Below are 18,380 nucleotides of genomic sequence, written 5' to 3' on the forward strand. Positions count from 1 at the left end.
ATGCACACTCTAACATGCATATTCATGCTTGCATGATCACACAAACATACACATATTTCCCCAAAGCCAAATTCAAGTTCTTTTGCTTGATATTATCCACATTCACACAAGGTTGATGCTACTTGATTCACTGCACCATTTAACAAGCTATACTAAACACTTTAATAAATCTAAAATTATCTTGGATAAATGCTTTGGCAAGAACTATATTTTTAATTCAGGAATTTAAAATATTACTTGCTTTATATACCTTCTTCAAATTTACATTTGATTTACTTTAGAAGAAATTACAATGGCACAAAAGGTAGTGAGACAGTTAAAGGCTTAGCTGAAATGTATTTCAGAAAATAGTGAACAGTCCAAGAAAAGAAACATGTAACTGGATCCTGCTGCTTGCTGCTCACCAGACCCCAGGCACAAAATCGAAGAACCTATTGTCTGTAATAATTTATCATGCCTTTCTTCTGAACAGGTTCCTTACACATCACAGTTCCCTATAGCAGTAAATGGCTGTTTACAGCTGGACCAAACTGGGTTGCTCTTTCTTCCCTGGGACTTTGCTTGCTGCACTAGGATAATAAAACAGCACTCCCAGAGTAAACTCCTCCCGAGTTTCCCTGAATGAAACGGACATTTAAGAAGCAGTAATCGTTATGCCAGCTCCCATCGTGGCCCTCTGAACGCAGCACAGCAGCGGCACTGCTGCGCTTGCCTGCTACACGGACACCAAGGTAGAGAAAAGCATTGGAATACAACAGCAACACATGCACATGGAGTCCCTGAAAAAGTAAGGTTTTAATCAGAATTTATTATCAAAAAATGGTCTGTGCAGTTGCAAAATGCATTAAAAAGTCTGAAACAAATACACAATGAAATAAGACTCGAATCCAAACTCATCGTGCCAACTGACAGATAACATTACAGAGAAAGTTAAATCGAACTTTGAGGGGGTAGGACTGATGCTTTAGCGTAACTACACTTCAGCACTATTTGTTCCAAACTAATGTCTAATGAACTTAGAAATGGACTGAATGGACTCAGATGAAGTATTAGCAAATTAAATTATTGTGTCCACAGTTTTTGTTGTTTAGGGCTAATTAATTTGAACTCATTTTATGTCTAGACACCTATCTCAGCATACTGGCCCTTAAGTGTCTCTTACAATAATGTTATTGAATAACACACCAATGAGCTGCTCACAGACTTGACAAAATGTGACATTCCCAGCATATTACAGAATGACACATTTTATTCCTTACAGCGCTTGACAAGTAACCTCCTGTGGTAATAAAAAGCTGCCCCTGAAAGAATTTGACTGATTCAGTCCTGTGAGCTACCTAAACTCCTGTACTCTAGGGCCACTATGAACAAATATGTTGTTCCAAGAACAAGTTTAAAACTGCTACTACAGAAATGAAAACCAAATCTCCTTTTCAGAATAGAATCTGACTGTGCAATTAATCGTTATGTTTTCTGGTTTATCACTAAACAACATTTGCAGCAATTACACAAATTAAAATCCATCATAACCTTACCTCAGTTGTCTCTGAAGAACAGAAATGAATTCCCCAAATGTGCAAAGTCAGTTTCCAGGACAAAAAAAAAAAAAAAAGGAGAATATCTGTTACGTTTTGTACTAATTAACTTCCACTGTACAGCAGCTCAGGTGTGCAGACAGATTTTCAGGATCAAAAAACTTGCTAGGATTTTTTAAACTCTGAAATACTGAAGACACTTTGTTCTTCCTTGAACTGTCACACCGAGCCTAGCACAGTCCGGTTCCTTAAGTTAACTAAGAGGAGATCTGGATAGTAAACAAGCTTGGCTCTGTCCAATGGCTTTCCACACCCTTCTGTTTATAGTAAGACGACTTGCATTCAGAGGTCACCCCATCAACAGCTCCTGTCTTTCAGTGGGTATCTAATGTGCTGCATTTATCCCAAGGCTCTTTTAATGAAACCACCTTCCTGGTCCCTGCTCGCCTGCTGTCGCTATGACACATCTGCTCTTTATTGTGCAAAGTCCTATTAAGCGCTAAAATATACAGAAAAGACGTACCTGAGCATATATTCTGCAAGTAATATGGATTTTTTTATGGGTGCGAACGTTGTCTGTGAATATTGACAAAATAAAGTCTTTTCAAAGATCAAAGAAAGAATTTTGCCAGCAACATTCATCTTGTGAATAAAAGAAATTCAGGAGGAAGGAAGATGGATGCCATTGTTTGATCTGGACTTTAAAACTTTTACAAATACTCCCCCAAAGGATAATGCATGTGCCTGTGCCAGATAATATTTACTTGAATATGTTAACACGTTGGAAACAAGAGATGAGGAGTGTCCTCAAGCTCTGCTGCAAAATGACACAGAGCCAAGAAAAACAAGAGTCAAGTGCCAGGACCCCAATGCAAACACCAAGTCAGCTCTGGGCTGAAACAATACATGGAATTGATGGCTCTTACAAAACACAGTAAATACGCAGTAGCGTACAGACTCCTAGCTCTCATTTTTTATGCATACATTGTGCTACTAGTTACAAGGGGTTTGCAATCCAACTGGCAATTGTTATTTTCTTCATACAGAGTTGCAAACCAAAAGGACAAAGCCCAACCTTACTTTTTTTACTCTACTGGAAATGACTCATCACAACAGCCATATCTAAATTAACTATATCTTAAACAGGGAACAAGAACACGATGTTTAGCATTTTTCTTCCCAAATCCAAAGTCTCATAAAAATAAGAATTGAGAAGCATTTCTAAGTATCTACTGATACATTTTTCCTCACTTAGCCATCAGGCAGCACTAGAAAGTTCAGACTTGTTTCACGTGGAGACTGAAACTGAAGATGGCACTCTCTCCCCACGCAAACACAAACTGGACCACTGCTCAGAAATGCTCTTTGAGTGAAAGTTACGCCTGCAGTACATTTTCGGCACCAGTTTTTGTCACCACTACAGCATCGAAATGACAGATAGCAGCTTGGCTCTGTTAAAGCTAATAAAACATGATTGATGAACTGGGCTAGAAAGCCACGTCAGTTCAGATTAGGATATTTGTGCCATCATTTGACAGGTCCCACACTTTATTATTAGAATGGACTGTCAGGACTGTAAGGGCCACTAATAAATACATCCATCCAGATTCCCTGATGCCTTTTTTTGTACTTAAACCTATTTATGAAGTTTAAGTACAAACGTTTTTTTGTATGAAATCTTGCTTAATTTTCACAAAATACTTGTGCTTAGGAATACAATATACTTCCTTAACCAGGTGCTTGTCAGCTGCTATTATCTCATGCACTGAAATCCAAGTAATCCTCATTTTACTGCATTATGTGGCATAATAAAGGCCCAACCCTTTGACAATGAAAACCCACTGGAGCATATATAAAGTATTGGGGAGAGCATAATCAGCTTTCTGATGTTGGTTTTGACATTAGCATTGGGCATAACCTCATTCTTAACTGTTGAAACAACTAATACGTCAGATGTCGAAGGTTGCTAATGCAAGATTGCTTGCAAGCAATTGTTTTTTTCACCACCACAAGAAGGAAAACAAAGGAAAAAGTGATTACAGAAAATGCTGCCAAGTGAAGACTGAAAGCCATGGGACATACATGAACAGTGAGCTCTAAGGCTCAAATCCTTAGACACTGCTCAATGAACTGCAGAGAGTCTTCACAGTAGCAGATGAGGAACAAAATTTGTCTCTTCTTCTACCAGGCATCAGGCAGGGGAAAACCAGCCTGATTTTAGACTCCACAAGCAGTTAAGGAGGACACCATCACCCCCTTTGCACACCTCCATAGGCAGGAGGTCTTCAGTCAGTGGCTCCAAACCAGAGCGGACTCATTTGCCACCCCCTGCCAGCACTTCACTTCTGTCCTCCCATCCTCTGCCACAGACTAACATGTCTCTGCTCTCAAGAACGCAAGGACCAAAGAAACTACCATCAGCCTTCCTCCTTTTCCCAGTAAAACAAGATGGGTTTATCGTTTCTCAGGCCTGGATACCTGGATGCAAAGTACAGTCCCATACACTTTTAAAGGTGTATTGCATAGTGGCAATAAAAGAAAAAAAAATCTATGCTGTAATTCTGTGCACACAGCAGTAGTGTCAAGAGATGATCAGAGAAAATTATTACATCTACAGCACAAGCGCCTTTCTCAGGCTGACAGGGGAAACCACTGTCCCAGCATCCCTGTGACTGATGAACGTCTCTGTCTGCAAATTGAGATTACCAAGGAGGAGATGTTTTCTGTGGACACATAAATCAGAAGTTTCTTCATGCCCTTTATTTACATCACCAATCCTAAGGACACAAATGTGACAGAAAGCAAAATCGCAGACATTAGCGAACAAAAATTGTACTCATTTGAGAAAATATGAAAGCATGAAATGTTAAGTATTTTGAATTTCTCAATTAGTTCTGGAACTAAAAGTGTTTTGTTTAGGGCCACAGTAGTGAAAATTACTTCAGATATTATTTTTCCTGTTGTACAGTTCGCTTTATATGCCGTTGTTCGCGGTTTGCCTGCAGCACAGAGAATACCAAACCAAAAAGAAAAGTTTACCAGCTCGACTTTACAGTTTAAGTAATGTCACAAACTAACAAATGATGCAGGATCACATAAGCTACAGTTACTGTTATATCCACAGCTTTGCAGACTAATAAAAATAGTAGTGGAGGTATGAAAGATTTCTCTACCTTTTTTTTCTTTTTCCTCTAGGTGGAGAAATTGGAGAGAAGGAAAATGCTCTGTTTATATAAGCGGTAATCTCTTTTTAAGATACTAATGGGAACATATGCTTCCCTTGAATGCATTTTCACAGTTGCTATTTTTTTACTATTCCTTCAGATTTCATCTTATGACGTGAAGTACTTCACAAGGTACCTTAGGGGGAAAAACACACAGTAGCAGCAACCTTGTCTAAAACATTCTGAGAGCCACCACAACCACTCCACATTTTGAGTCAGCATGTTTTTCAAGCAATACAGTGATAAAAATGACAAAAAAAAAAAAAAAAAGAATGTAAGAAGTAAAGACATTTTTGAGAAAGGGCTGCCTGTGAGATTTTGGGTTGGTCAACAGTTTCATAACTGGAGATCAAATCCACTGCCAAATAAATATTTTAGTGGACTCTGATGTTGCATTCAAAGAGGGTTTGAAGGTGCTTTGATCAAGAGGGCTACGCCAGCCCCTGCCTCTCCGCGCCTCGGGGCCTCTCAGTGTTTCCCTGGCTGGCTGACTGGCTCTGGCGGGTCATGGCAGGCCCTCCGGGTGTCAACCTTTGTCCATATAATGGATAACGGTATGATGGTGCCTCCAGCTTTGTCAAAAAACTAACTGACTCAACTGCTTTTGCCTTTTTTTGTTAGTTTGCCTTTTCAGTTACAAAACTGTCAGAAAGAATAAATTCCTAGATCTGAACTGCTGTGCTTCTTCAAAAAATGTAAATTAAATTTAAATTTACAACCCCCTCTAAGATGGCTTTGTTGTCTCGTAATTTTTGTTTGCTTTCTCTGCGCTGTATCTATGGCAATCCATTAGGCTTTATGGGAAGACAAGCTATCCTTTGCATTTCACTTGGCTTGTCTGTAAAATCACGGGAGAGAGACAAGAAAAATCATTACTATTATAATTCTTCTATCAATATGTGATACTGTATTTATTAGACTTTCCAGCCACCACTAAAGCTGTGTTATTTTCTGCCAGGGCACTCACCAGCCTGCAGCTCCTTAGAGCAAAGTCTGTGGTTTCATCAGAATCCCCATCACCTTCCCACTCCTTACTCCCCTCAGCCTTGCAGAGAGCGGCTCCTCGGATACAGAGAACAACAACAACAAAACAGCAGATGCCAGTTGTATTTCAGGATGTCTACTTTTTTCATTATTGAAACTGGTACAAAAAAAGCAAAAACTGTTTGATTAAATCTCAAAAAAAAAAATTGAGTAACAGATGGAAGCTAGCTAAATTCTGAGTTCAAAGAAAAACACAGACATCTGAGTATATCAGATTTTCAAACAGTGATAATGGAAAAAGTTTATAAATATACATAAGAATTCTGCATTGTAAACATAAATTAATAACAGCAACAAACTGTACATATTTACAAATCACATTCCTGAAAGAGTTTTAAAACATCAAGTGTTTTTTTGAAGTTTTGCGGTCTTCTTAATTTGCTTTATGTTCTCTCAGCATTTGCATTTTCCAATTTATTTCTGTAGTCTTACATGTAACTCGGTAAAATGCAAATATACGTCTTCATGCCTTTAACTTGAAATATTAAGCCTTTAACTTGAAACGTTAATGCCATAAACAGAATAAAATTATCATAACTGGTAACACAGTATTATGTCCCTCAACATCTCCATCTTGATTTCTTCTGCTGGTTTCAATGAAATTTTTTTCAAAACTTATTTACATCTCATTTCCACCTGACATTTTAAGTGTCTCTGATATTAATTCTGATTTCAAACAAAGAAATAAATAAAATCTTGAACTTTTCAAAATGCTTGTCAAGTTCAAGGTACAAACTTTGTGAAAAGAGTTTTCATATAATTTCTCCTAAAGGGAAGTTGTCATGTAACACCTTATCTTTTGAAGGCATTCAAGGTAAAAATAATTTATAAAAGTATTAATTCATGCCCCTGCTAATTATTATATGTTTTTATTACCACATTTTCTAGGGCTCCAATCAAGATGAGTTAATGTGTCAGTGATCAGTGCTAGGCACAAATATGATCTCAACACTGAAAGCTTAAAATACAGTTTTTCTTATAGCTCTAGAGAGTCAACTCTAGTATAATCTTCCAGGTTTATTTTATGACTAAATAAAAAGTTTATTTAAATAAGTACAGGAGAGAATTACAGTTATGTGGAAGTTGGGAAGGAGTTTAAATTTTTGAAACAGACCTTGAAAGCTGCAAGGGAAATAAGAGGTTGAACTTCTGGGAGTTTTTGACATGAACTTCTGATCAGCAAACCACATTTTCAATCATTTTAACCATTATGCGTTCAAAGACACTCAGTAAGAGCGTTTGAGTATCTGATTGCTCTTAGCCAAGCCTCCTATTCTAGGTAACATCCAGTCTGAGTAAACAAAATACTGTCCATTTATATTTCTCATTTTTTCAGATGGGTACAACGCTCTTCACTGTACTGAGCACTTGTTTTGGCTTTTGTTCTGCTTCTGCAACTGGACCAGCTCTCCTTCTTCCTCCTCCCTTCCTCAGTACACACATGGCTACTTCATTGTACATACTCAGAAATGATGGTTTGAGGAATGGCATGATAGATTTTTCATATAAAACAAGGGCTCTATCCTTGCTTTAACTTACTGTTTATTTTGAAAGCTGACTGGCACCTCCGTAATTACCAGGGACCTCCTCACCAGAAAGCTACAGCAATATCAAGCCCAAGACAACCAAAGCAGGGATTCCTCAGCTGTGGTATGCAAACCGCTTCAAGGCGGTACTTTTGTGCCGGGGCAGGCAAAAGCGGGAGCAGCAGCAACAGATCTTGACCTTTCTGGGCACAGTGCTAGGACTCACACTGTTTATTTGTGCCTGGAGCAAAGCCTAGCGTGGTAGGGGAAGTGCTTTTTGCATGAAGGAAAAGATGGTGTTTAGGCTGTGACTTGTGAGACATGGGAATTAAGGAATGGCTGACTCACCCCGAAAAAGATCATCCATATATGACTCTCTTCTGGCAAATAATCTCTTTTAGGCTATCATTTTAAGGGATTAAAAAACCCAGCAGTTTAACTGAGGTCAACTCCCTTACTAAAACTGATACGTATGTAAGAAAAATCCCATTGTCCTTTTTTTTAAATATAAACTTTCAATGCAACGTGATAAATTTTATACACAAATTAAAAGTAAACTAGTACAAATAAGAAATTACAAAAGAAAATAGACATTAAAAAATAATTGCCTGTACAGTAATTTGCTTAAACAAAACTAAATTAAAAGCTCTGGTTGTGAGTGAGCGAAGCTCATCTTTCATAAATTTAGGAAAGCCAGCAACTTTATACAGAAATGGTTTTCACTGTAGAAAAACCTTGAAAGGGAGACACGTAAAAACTAATGGCATACATGAGTTACATAGGATATTACGGTGAAAATTCTTGGGCTCCTCCATGTCTGGTCATGGACATTTCAGGGAGATACCTAGCTTATCTGGGCCAGGTAACTTGGTCTTTACTGGAAACAGCTACTCTCAGGCAATTATGAGACACTCTCTTAAAAATGTCCTTTAAAAATTTGGACAAAGATAAAGTAATAGATTACTTTTTTTTAGTATAAAGTTTTCATAGCTCTTTCTGTACAATTACATTTATGCTTAAAGTCACCGTTACGTTAATAAAGAACCCATACTCTGAAAGTACTGCTGAGCCATACTAACTATTCATCTCTCAATCTTTTCATCTGAAGAGACTAACAGCTAGTTTACAAAAAAACCTCAGGTATCACACCAAAATGAACATATTCTAGCCAGCTTTCCCCCAAAGTTGCAGATAACACTGTAACTGTTAGGCAAGTTAGTATTCCACGTTTTTTAGGCAAGCATCTGTGCTAAAATCATTCCTTAGGAACATAATTTATTACTAAATTTCTTATATGCTTTCTTGATTTGGGTGAGATCTGTCCTTTTTTCACAATGCTTACAAAAAGTTTTTATCAAACATGGTGCTGATAAATTTGTTCCTTTGAATGTATATATGTTCTTCTACTCATCAAAGGAGGACTTGCACGGAAGTTTCAGTTTTTTCCTTTGTTTGTGTTGGCAGCTTTACCAGTGGGAATTACAAAGAATTTCACAGCCTGGCAAAGGGAGGAAGTGACATCTCTATACCCCAAATTATCCAGCTTTCAGCAGCTCGCTCCTTTTTCTGCTGTGCTACACTACAGGCTTTTATTCCTTTTTTCTCCACTGACAGCTTACTGCTTAACTAAAATTTTATTAAATCCACCCTTTGCTTTAAGCTATTGCATCCTGAAGCCTCAGTTAAGTTTTTAGTCCTCTGCAACACAGAAAAACGTAGGGGCATATTCTGTTCTCTAGAGGCATTCATCAATTTTGTGTGGAATGCACCACAATAATCAAGAGCAGAATGTAGGGTTTGGCTTCCACAGATAGTTTTGCTAAAACATCATTGTATTAAACTTATCACTTACTAAACCCTACAAGCTTTTTAAATTTGTAAAACACCTTAAAATTCTACATTGCTTCACACCTAAGAATTCTTCTGTATTTTTCATACATGCAGATTTACAATTGGAAATACAATGGTATTAATGGCCACTTAAGACAACACTCTCCTTTACTGCAGTGTCAATCTAAAACTATCCATGACACAATAGCAAAATTTGGACCTTGCTGTACTTTTTTACCTAGTATTTCTACATATAAAGAAACTTTTAATTCACTGCATGCTTTTTTCTTCTCATCACACTTGCAATTCCGCTACAGTCAATGGGGTTGCACTGTTGAAAGTGAACGCAGAATTTGGGTCAGGATACAGATTTCAACACCACCCTACTCAAAAAATATAGTGTTTCAGAGGTTTTACTGCAGCTTCAAAGGTGGATCATCTTACATGTGACTAGTGCTGGAGAGCAAACATCCTCCATCATCATAACCAATTTCTCAGCATCAGCACAAGCTTCTGGAAGAATTACTTGGTTTAAATAATGATCTCTATTTTTGGACACAAGTACAGAAATGCAGATAAGTTGCTTTTACATGCTATTTCGATTAGCATATATAAATGATTAATAAAATAGCACTAATCATAGTTTTTCATAACATGATTCAGAAGCTTTAATAAAATCAGATTTCTGTCACTGTCACAAGACATTAGTTATACAGTGATTCAAAACTGATAACAAAAAAAGCAATCATTTTAAAAGCCTATGGTGAGGTTTTTTTCTTCTATACCTATAAACTTATTTTCCTAAAACAGACTTCTAAAAATTTACTTTATGGCCTAAACAGGGAACTTTGTATTCTGCTTCTCCAACTGGGCTTTGATCATTTCCAGTAATCAAACAGTACCTTTTCAAGACTGAGAATAAAATGTAGAAGCCTCAATGCTTTTTCTGTGGAGAAAGAAATTAACTGAAATACACACAAAATGAAAGAATTTGAAGAAAATCTGGCAACTTTTGCAGGTGAACGAAACTTCTGTCTGAACTGGGAACCAAGCACCAAACCCAAATGGAATACAAACAAAAAACATGAACGGTATTTCTCAGCTTTGAAGGTAATGTAGTGACGCTGCTCATTGACCCTATAAAATGAGCACAGACAAACCTTTTTCTTCTCTTTCAGATAGACACAACTGTATTTTGGTAATTTTTAGAATACAAGAAAGTGTTTTGGAAATACACATTTAAGCAAGATATTTCTTTCAAAATATTGGTTTCTATGCTAATAAGAGTAGTCAACATAACCTATTAAAAAGCATATGCATGTGCTTATTTCTTCACATGTGAATTGTTTCACTGGCTTTAACAAGATTATTTGTAGTGCGCAGTTAGGCATATGTGTAAATCACCATACGAACAGAACCTGAACTGAAATACTGTTGCAAAGTTTCTGCCAGGTATTTCAGGTCTTTTCTCTTTTCCAGATTTGTAATACTCATTGTTTCCAATGAAAAAGACATCACACTGTAATACATGCAATTAGAAATGAGACTTACTTCTCACACCTATTTCTAGAGATCTACAAACACCTTGAGATATTACCAAAATAATTATATAGTGCATGAAAATATTGCTTCAGAGATTTTAAACAATTCAAGCACACATACAGTCATTCAAATTGAATCCACTATAAATATATTCAGTTTTAGCAAGAGTTCAAGCGGATGTTAGAAAATACTAAGGAATATTTTAAATACCTTGAGTTGCACAGCAGAGAGAGGAAATATGCAAGTTGGTAACTAAAATATCTGTCTAAAATAAAGCACAACTATTTCACTACAAGAAAAATTGCATCACATATTCAGAGCACATGGCATTACTGAATGGCAAAGCCATGTTATGCAAGGTTTCTGCTGATTTGGCCCCAAAACAATCACATCTGGATGGGGGCAGGGCCCAACCAACTTGTACCCAGTTACTACATGTAACTGCAGTTCTGCCTTCTGTCCCCTCTGTGAGCACCCAAGCACTGTATTAAAAGCACTGAGGGATAAAAGGAAGTTTCAAAAAACCCCCCAAGTGTGTTTTAAAAAATTAAATAAATGCCTGGCTGTGCCTGTGCAGAAGGGCAGGGTAGAAAGAAAGGGAGTCACAAGTGAAGCCCTTCTTGCAAGAGTGCCTGTTTGAGAGAGGAGCAGGGACAACTGGCAGTAGAAGAGGGAATAGTTTGGGGTTTTTTTCCCCAGTGAGTGCTGCACGCCAGAGCTGGCTGAGAGCTCGGTTTAGAAGACATCAACCGCGGTATCTCTGCCTTCAGTCTCCATTACAAATTAGATTACCAGATTAGATCTTTGGGTTATATGGGATACAATGACATATTTATGAAAGTGGACATTACTGATGGTTTGAGAAGTAGATGCAAGAGTCCCTCCACTGTCCAGTGAAGTTATGGAACAACCTGCCAGATTTCAATCTTACCTCTATAGGCTATGGATTTGTTGGTGTGTGAAATACACATATTTAAATCTGACCAAAGCAAAACTACTTAATATTTGTGGATGGTCTTATTTTTCATGAAATAATTTCAGTCATACAAAACCTAAGAGTTTAGCCTTCATGTTCTCTAGTGGCAATGAATTCCAAATCTTTATTATGTGTTGGTAGAAAAATATTCCTTTTATTAGTTTCAAATATATTTCAATTTCTCTTAATACTCCCTAAACTGCGACACTTAACTTACAGTCTCTATCCTAGTCATTATTGCATATGCATTACTGCACTCATCTGTCAACTATATTTGTTGCAGTCCATAAAGGAGGGTTGGGTTTTTGAATGTCTTTATTAATTTCAATTTCCCATATCTGAATTCTGAAATTTTTCCAAATCCATAGCAAGTTGAGCAAACACAACTGAACACAAAGTGTGGATTTCCCTTCCTCTGTGTTTTCCTGTGGCAGCACAGAAAGATTGGGATAGACTCAAAACTGACCACTGGGTAACCTTAACATAGACTTTGTGTGAGGTCGTTTATGCCGTCCTGTAGAGTACCAAAGCTCCTACCTATCTAAGCAGTATCAGGGAAGGACGGTGGCAGGGCAGAGGGGTCTGCTCACATTTTAGGGAGCTACAATACAACTCTACTCCATGATCCTTTCTGAATCATTAATTATAAAGACTAACAGCCCACTTCAGAGAGCAGTTCAGTCCTGAGACTCTTCCAGCATGTGACCCAGCAAACCAAGACCCCATTCGCTGTTGCAGAGGCCACATCTCTTCATCAGCGGACTTCTGGCTTGGGTTCCTCACTGGGGAGTTGCAAATAGGTGGGATGAACCTGAATTTTGGTTCACTAAATACCTACATAAATTTAGATGACTGACGTGTGGCACAAACTCTCCTTTTTTCATATTTAAACAGACAAAGACTTTTGTAGTGTAACCAAAGATTTTGCTTTAGTGGAAAAGAAACATAACACTGGGAACCTTAAGGCTGATACTTTAGTTTTTAGTTAAACAAACCTAAACTTCTGGTTTCTATATTAAGATTTACCATATAGACAAAAAGGGACTGACGACCACAGATTACTAGGTTAGTTTTGCAAGCTCAGAGGGATACATTGTCTAGGAGTTGGTTATTGGGAAAGGAACACAAATAGGACCTGGAAGTGCACCAAGTTTAAGAATAAACTAAACAGCTCAAAGAGGAATTCTGGAGGGAGAAGTAGCTTGAAACAGTTACTATCTCAATGAAATGCAGGAAATCAAATATAAAAAAGAGCTGACAGACTGTTTCAGAAGAACATGTGTGAATGAACAATTAACCTTGAGCATTTGGAAAACATTAACTAATGTCTTTCATTTGACTTTATGTGAAAAGACCACACAGCTTCCTACTGCATGAAACAAACTGTATCTTGCTTTTCCTGAATCTTTATCACATGAACTTCACTGACTTACCAGCACAGATAAAGACGAAATCAGGGGGCCTTAATGCTGAAGGCAGAAGTTGGAGTTTTTCATTATGCCTCTGTTTTTATGATAAAATACTACACAGATGCTTAGATTTCTGGGGTTCAAGAAATCAGCTGAGGAATTGTTCTGCAAAATTAAGTTAAACAGAATCCATTTTCTGAAGGTCAGAGTGCAGATTCAAATGAGAATTAATATAAACAGGAGGTGTGATAATAGTAAAAAGGCAGAAAATAGAAATTAAAAGATTTGTAGAAATTACCCAGGAATTTGAGCACTAAATCATGCAGGTTTTTGAAAGTTCAGTTTTAAAGACAGAGTTTTCATAGTCGCTGATCACACTGATTAGGTTAAATAGAAGGACATAATATTGACTTCACCCACAGGAAAACTGGCAATGAAGACTGTGACTAAAAAAAAACAAGATCAAATATTTTGACCGAATACAGTTAAAATTCACTAATCATTATGACATACAACCTGTTACCCAGAAGCATCTTTCAGATTTTGTCTCAATATTTAAGTTAAGTTGTACAAGGTTTGAAAGTTACCAGGTTATGAAGAGCTGATTCACGTGATTCAGTGTCCCTCCAACTTTAAGAACATGGTCTGAAAGTCCAGCCAGCTAAGACTGAAAATTCTGCTGAGGAGGAAAGGAGGCCTGACATCGCTCATGCAAACTATCCAAAGGTGAGGTGAATAGGGCTACCTCTACAAGATTGCCTTGCTACAGAGATGGCCAATTTCTTTAAAGTGCTATTATAGTATCTAGAAAGACTAACACAAATGATTAAAGGTATCAAAACATTCCAAAAGACTTGTGTCCATCATATGGAAAACTGTCAGAGAAGCCACGTTTTAAAGGATACATATTTTTTACTATTTAAATAATTTGTATTCAGTGTGTGTTTTAATTTTTGTTATGTGTTCAAACTATTTGAGGCTGGTTTATTTCAATAAAAGAGATTAAATGTTGTTTTTCTTTATTTGGGTGGAATTCTGATTTGCATGCAAACTGTAGGTTGATCCAAATTTCAATTTCTACAAAGTAACAAATGTGGTATCCTTATTTTAAGAAAATATAAACTGACATTCAGAAGTTGAGTAAGCCCATAAAAATTACTTTAAAAATCACTTGTTTCCCTATATGTTTGTTTTTCAGGTGTCATGCATGACAAATCCACATTTCATGGTTATACTGTCAATGACAAGGTTTCTAAAGAAAAAATAATTTTAAAGTACGCATAAAAAGTAAGATAAAGTCTTTTTTTTCTGATTGGTGATTCAAATCATGGTTATAATTAGTGTTTTAAATCACTTTGACTTAAACCCTGGGAAGCAGAATGACTTGAATTAATTCTAAGAAATCTTACAAGACCAAGATGACTATTATTCTGAAGGTCTGATCTTTCTCCACTGCAGTCAAGAGCAGATCTACCACAGATCTCATAAGTCAGATCCAGAATGCTCTGAAGACTCTAGGGCACTTGGCTCTTGACTCTTGACTCTTGGCTCTTGACTCTTGACTCTTGGGATGGCAGAACAGGCCTTAAGACTGAAATGAGTGAACTTAGAATCATAAAAAAGGCAAATTTATATCCACATTCATTCACAAATTACAGATTATATCTTTATATGTATTACCTCTGAATTCGATTTATTAAATACGTTTGAGCTTATAAAGGTGTTGCTGATACACTGAACAGTCAGGAGAGAGACTAAACAGGCAATGCAACTAAAAGGAGCCCACATTAATAAGTTAGTTATCCACTCTTATAGTAACTTACACCTTCTTTTGGCTCTTTGGTATGTAAATTAAAGTGACTGAGACCAATTTATATTCACATGTATACATCAGAAAGTGGGTGGAAATCTAGATTGGCTGAACTTACAAATTCCAATTTCTTGGCAAGTTAGATATCTCACCTCAAATCTCCTTATCCATTTATACATTAGGAAATGCAGACAAACCAATTATGGAACAGACTCAGACCCAATGAGATCAAAAGCAGATCAGTATGCAAGGGTGATAAGCCTAATGAAAACATGGTTTCAAATGGCATATTTTAAACTCAGTGGTAGCCAACCGGGACTTCGGAACATGGAAAAAAGTATACAGGGACAAGTCCAAACGCACAGGGTTTACATACACCTAGAAACTGTGGGGAGCAGACACTTCCCAGCAGTTAAGGAAAGGATAAGTTAATGGCCTGGGGGTTGTTTTGACTTCGAGCCAAGGCAACTAGTGGACTGCACAATATTATGGCTGTCCTGCCCAAGAAGACTACCAGAATGTTCTACAGAGCTGCACTCTTCCAAGTAGATCATGTCTAACTGGCCAAGGTTTAATTTTACAACTCAACAATGATATTAAACATTTGTCCAGATCTTAGTATGTGCTTGAAGAAAGAATGGGATGGAGTGTTAAATATATAAAGACTAGCCAGTATTACCCTCAAATCTGTCATCTATTCAACGCATCTGGGAGAAGCTGGACAGAAAACTAAAACCTTTAAAATAAATCCATAGATCACTGAAATCTTGCAGTAATTCTCCCTGAAAGCTAGAAATTAATTGGAACAGCAGACAACTTTTCAAACATATATGCACCTGGGTATGGGTGCACACCCACCCTCAAAACCAGACTTCCTAACATCTGCCAGGCCACCATGCCAGAAGTGAGTTTTCTCTTTTCTGACTGGATAGTATTATTTTTACGTGCAGCTGTTGAACAAAATATCCTCCATAGCCCTTGGATAATAAATCCTTTGAACATATCTAAGTGTGCATGTGTGCTTGTGTGAAACAGTGACTCTTCTTTGAATGTTTCCAGCCTGCATTATTAATACTCAACTTGTTCCAAAGCCTACAGCAGTTACTTGGAAGACTCCGCTCAGTGTCCGTGCGCTTTGGCTCAGGCTTCTGGAAAACAAAGCCAACTTGAAGTCTGACTGCAATGCAGAGATGTATGTAGGAACCTACAAAATGCTGGATAACAAACCTGGCTGCTAACACACAGTGGAACATCCTGCATTTTAACAGAACACAGTGACACGAGGGCTGACTGGCCAGCACCGAACAGATTACAGCACTGGGCTCAGTGGCTCAAAACCAAGTGAAATGTGACTCTCTAGTAAGGCACAAGGTATTCTGTTTGGAGGCACATACAGATCCCAAATGCATACACCCTGTGCTAGCAGAGTGGGGCAAACTGCATTCCTAGATGGTGTGATCTCCCTGCAGTCTGCTTGGGAGATGATCACGCTATGGCACTACACTCAATGAGCTTCTCAGATATGATCCAAGTTAATGTATTTTTTTAGAGTCAACAGTTCATCTTGATTTTCTAACCAAACCTCAGTCAGCAAGAAGTTACTATGCTGATGCAGAAATCAGGATATTCATTTCTGTGAAAGACAAAAGAAGAGGCACCAACACCTTTTGTTTTGAGCTAATTATGACCATACTGCAGCAAATGACTGCTCGGCCATTTGCAAGGCTTTGCTTAAGATCATAAGAAGATCTGTTCAAGATAACAAAAAAATGCATTGAGCCCAATATCCCACCTTCAGCAGACACTGAAAATGTCTAAGAACAGGGAAATCACATAGTGATACTTGACAGGATGTGCTGGGTTTGGCTGGGATAGAGTTCATTTTCTTCCTAGTAGCTGGTATGGGGCTAAGTTTTGGATTTGTGCTGGAAACAGCGCTGATAACACAGGCAGGTTTTCGTTATTGCTGAGCAGGGCTTACACAGAGTCAAGGCCTTTTCTGCTTCTCATCCCACTCCACCAAGGAGTATGCTGGAGGTGCACAAGAAGTTGAGAGCGGACACAGCCAGGACAGCTGACCCCAACTGACCAAAGGGATATTCCATACCATATGACCTCATGCTCAGCATATAAAGCTGGGGGGTGAAGAAGGAAGGGGAGGACGTTTGGAATGGTGGCATTTGTCTTCCCAAGTAATGGGGAGCTTTCCTGGACATGGCTGAACACCTGCCTGCTGATGGGAAGGAGTGAATGGATTCCTTGTTTTGCTTTGCTTTACCTATTTAAATCCAATCCATTTTGACCATTTCATTCCTTGTTTCCTATCTTCTAACTTTATCCATGTGAGAACCTACCCTCTCCTCCCAAGCCTGTTGAATGTCCTCAAAAGCATTCCATGCAGAACCCTACCGGATGCCTTTTGGAAACAGATGAAGAGCTGACCAGCCAGATTTCCGTCTCTTGAGAGAATTCTAAAACAACAGTGAGGCATGATAACCCTTTACTGTCTCACTTACCATTGCATAAAAGAGGAATTGGGGAGGGAGGCAGAGGGGGCCTAAGATCCTTACTGAATAAAAAGTTCATTTTGAATTACATTAACCAAGCAGATATTATAGTCACATATACTGAGAAATTGGTAAGATTACGATACATTAAATTCCAATCTTCTGATTTTAGTAAAAAAAAATAGAAAGGAAATGTATCATCAAGAAAAAGACCTCGAGTCCAACCCATGATGGCTGCAGAAGAAGGAATTCCCTTAACTTAGACAAAGGGGTCTGTTCATGTGCTTACTCATTGCCTCATCTAATGATGCCCAAAAGTAGGCTGCGCTACCAGGCCAACAGGCTAATGGTGGCCTACAAAAAGTGCATCCATTTAGGAGCTCTTGTATGTGGCAGGTTGTTACTGATACTCCTCCGCATCAACAGCTCTTGTTCTAACTTTGGTATTATTATTCTTTCTGAAGTAAAATGATTTTTCAAGAAGAGACAATGAAGGGAAACCAAATATTCATGGAATGCTGGAACTAAAACAAATGACAGTTCCCTCAAAACAAATACAGAAGGCAGGTAACATACCCGGCCCAGGAGGCCAAAGAAATAATCACTCTGTGAGCAGTGAACAATCAGTCAGCTCTGGCCTTGTGGAACCAGTCTGCGTTTGGCAAGTGAGAGCACAGTGGTGTCCTGCTTGTTAATAGAGCTAAAGGCAAAAGGGTTCACTCCTCATATAAGGCAATTATGACAAGGCTCAAGGAGCGTTTGTGGCTGGTACCCATAGGGATAATTTCTCCCATGCCAGCCATGCTTCCCAGATAAACTTGTTATGGCCAAGCAACAGAAGTCCTTATAAACAGCATTCTTAATACAAACACTAATGTAATCCACATGAAGATGGTCATTACAGCAGAACATGGGAGAAGCTGCATGAGTTTAAGCACATGCATGCATATAAACATAGGTGAGACAGCACAGACTAG

The 18,380-nt window shown here is 38.0% G+C and overlaps 1 protein-coding gene across 9 annotated transcripts in view; it reads right to left on the minus strand.

Moving 5' to 3' along the window:
- EYA4 (EYA transcriptional coactivator and phosphatase 4) overlaps positions 1–18,380 on the minus strand; it is a 171,309-nt gene that overhangs the window by 101,538 nt on the left and 51,391 nt on the right. Inside the window, exon 1 of one of the 9 annotated variants that reach the window (XM_068408884.1) lies at positions 1,536–1,546. The exons of the other annotated variants lie outside the window; for them this stretch is intronic. The gene's annotated coding sequence lies outside the window, so the exon portion shown is untranslated. Of the gene's footprint in view, positions 1–1,535; positions 1,547–18,380 lie in introns of those variants that run through there. 9 annotated transcript variants of the gene reach the window in all.

Source organism: Nyctibius grandis, chromosome 1 (assembly GCF_013368605.1).
Source record: "Nyctibius grandis isolate bNycGra1 chromosome 1, bNycGra1.pri, whole genome shotgun sequence".
NCBI lineage: Eukaryota > Metazoa > Chordata > Aves > Nyctibiiformes > Nyctibiidae > Nyctibius > Nyctibius grandis.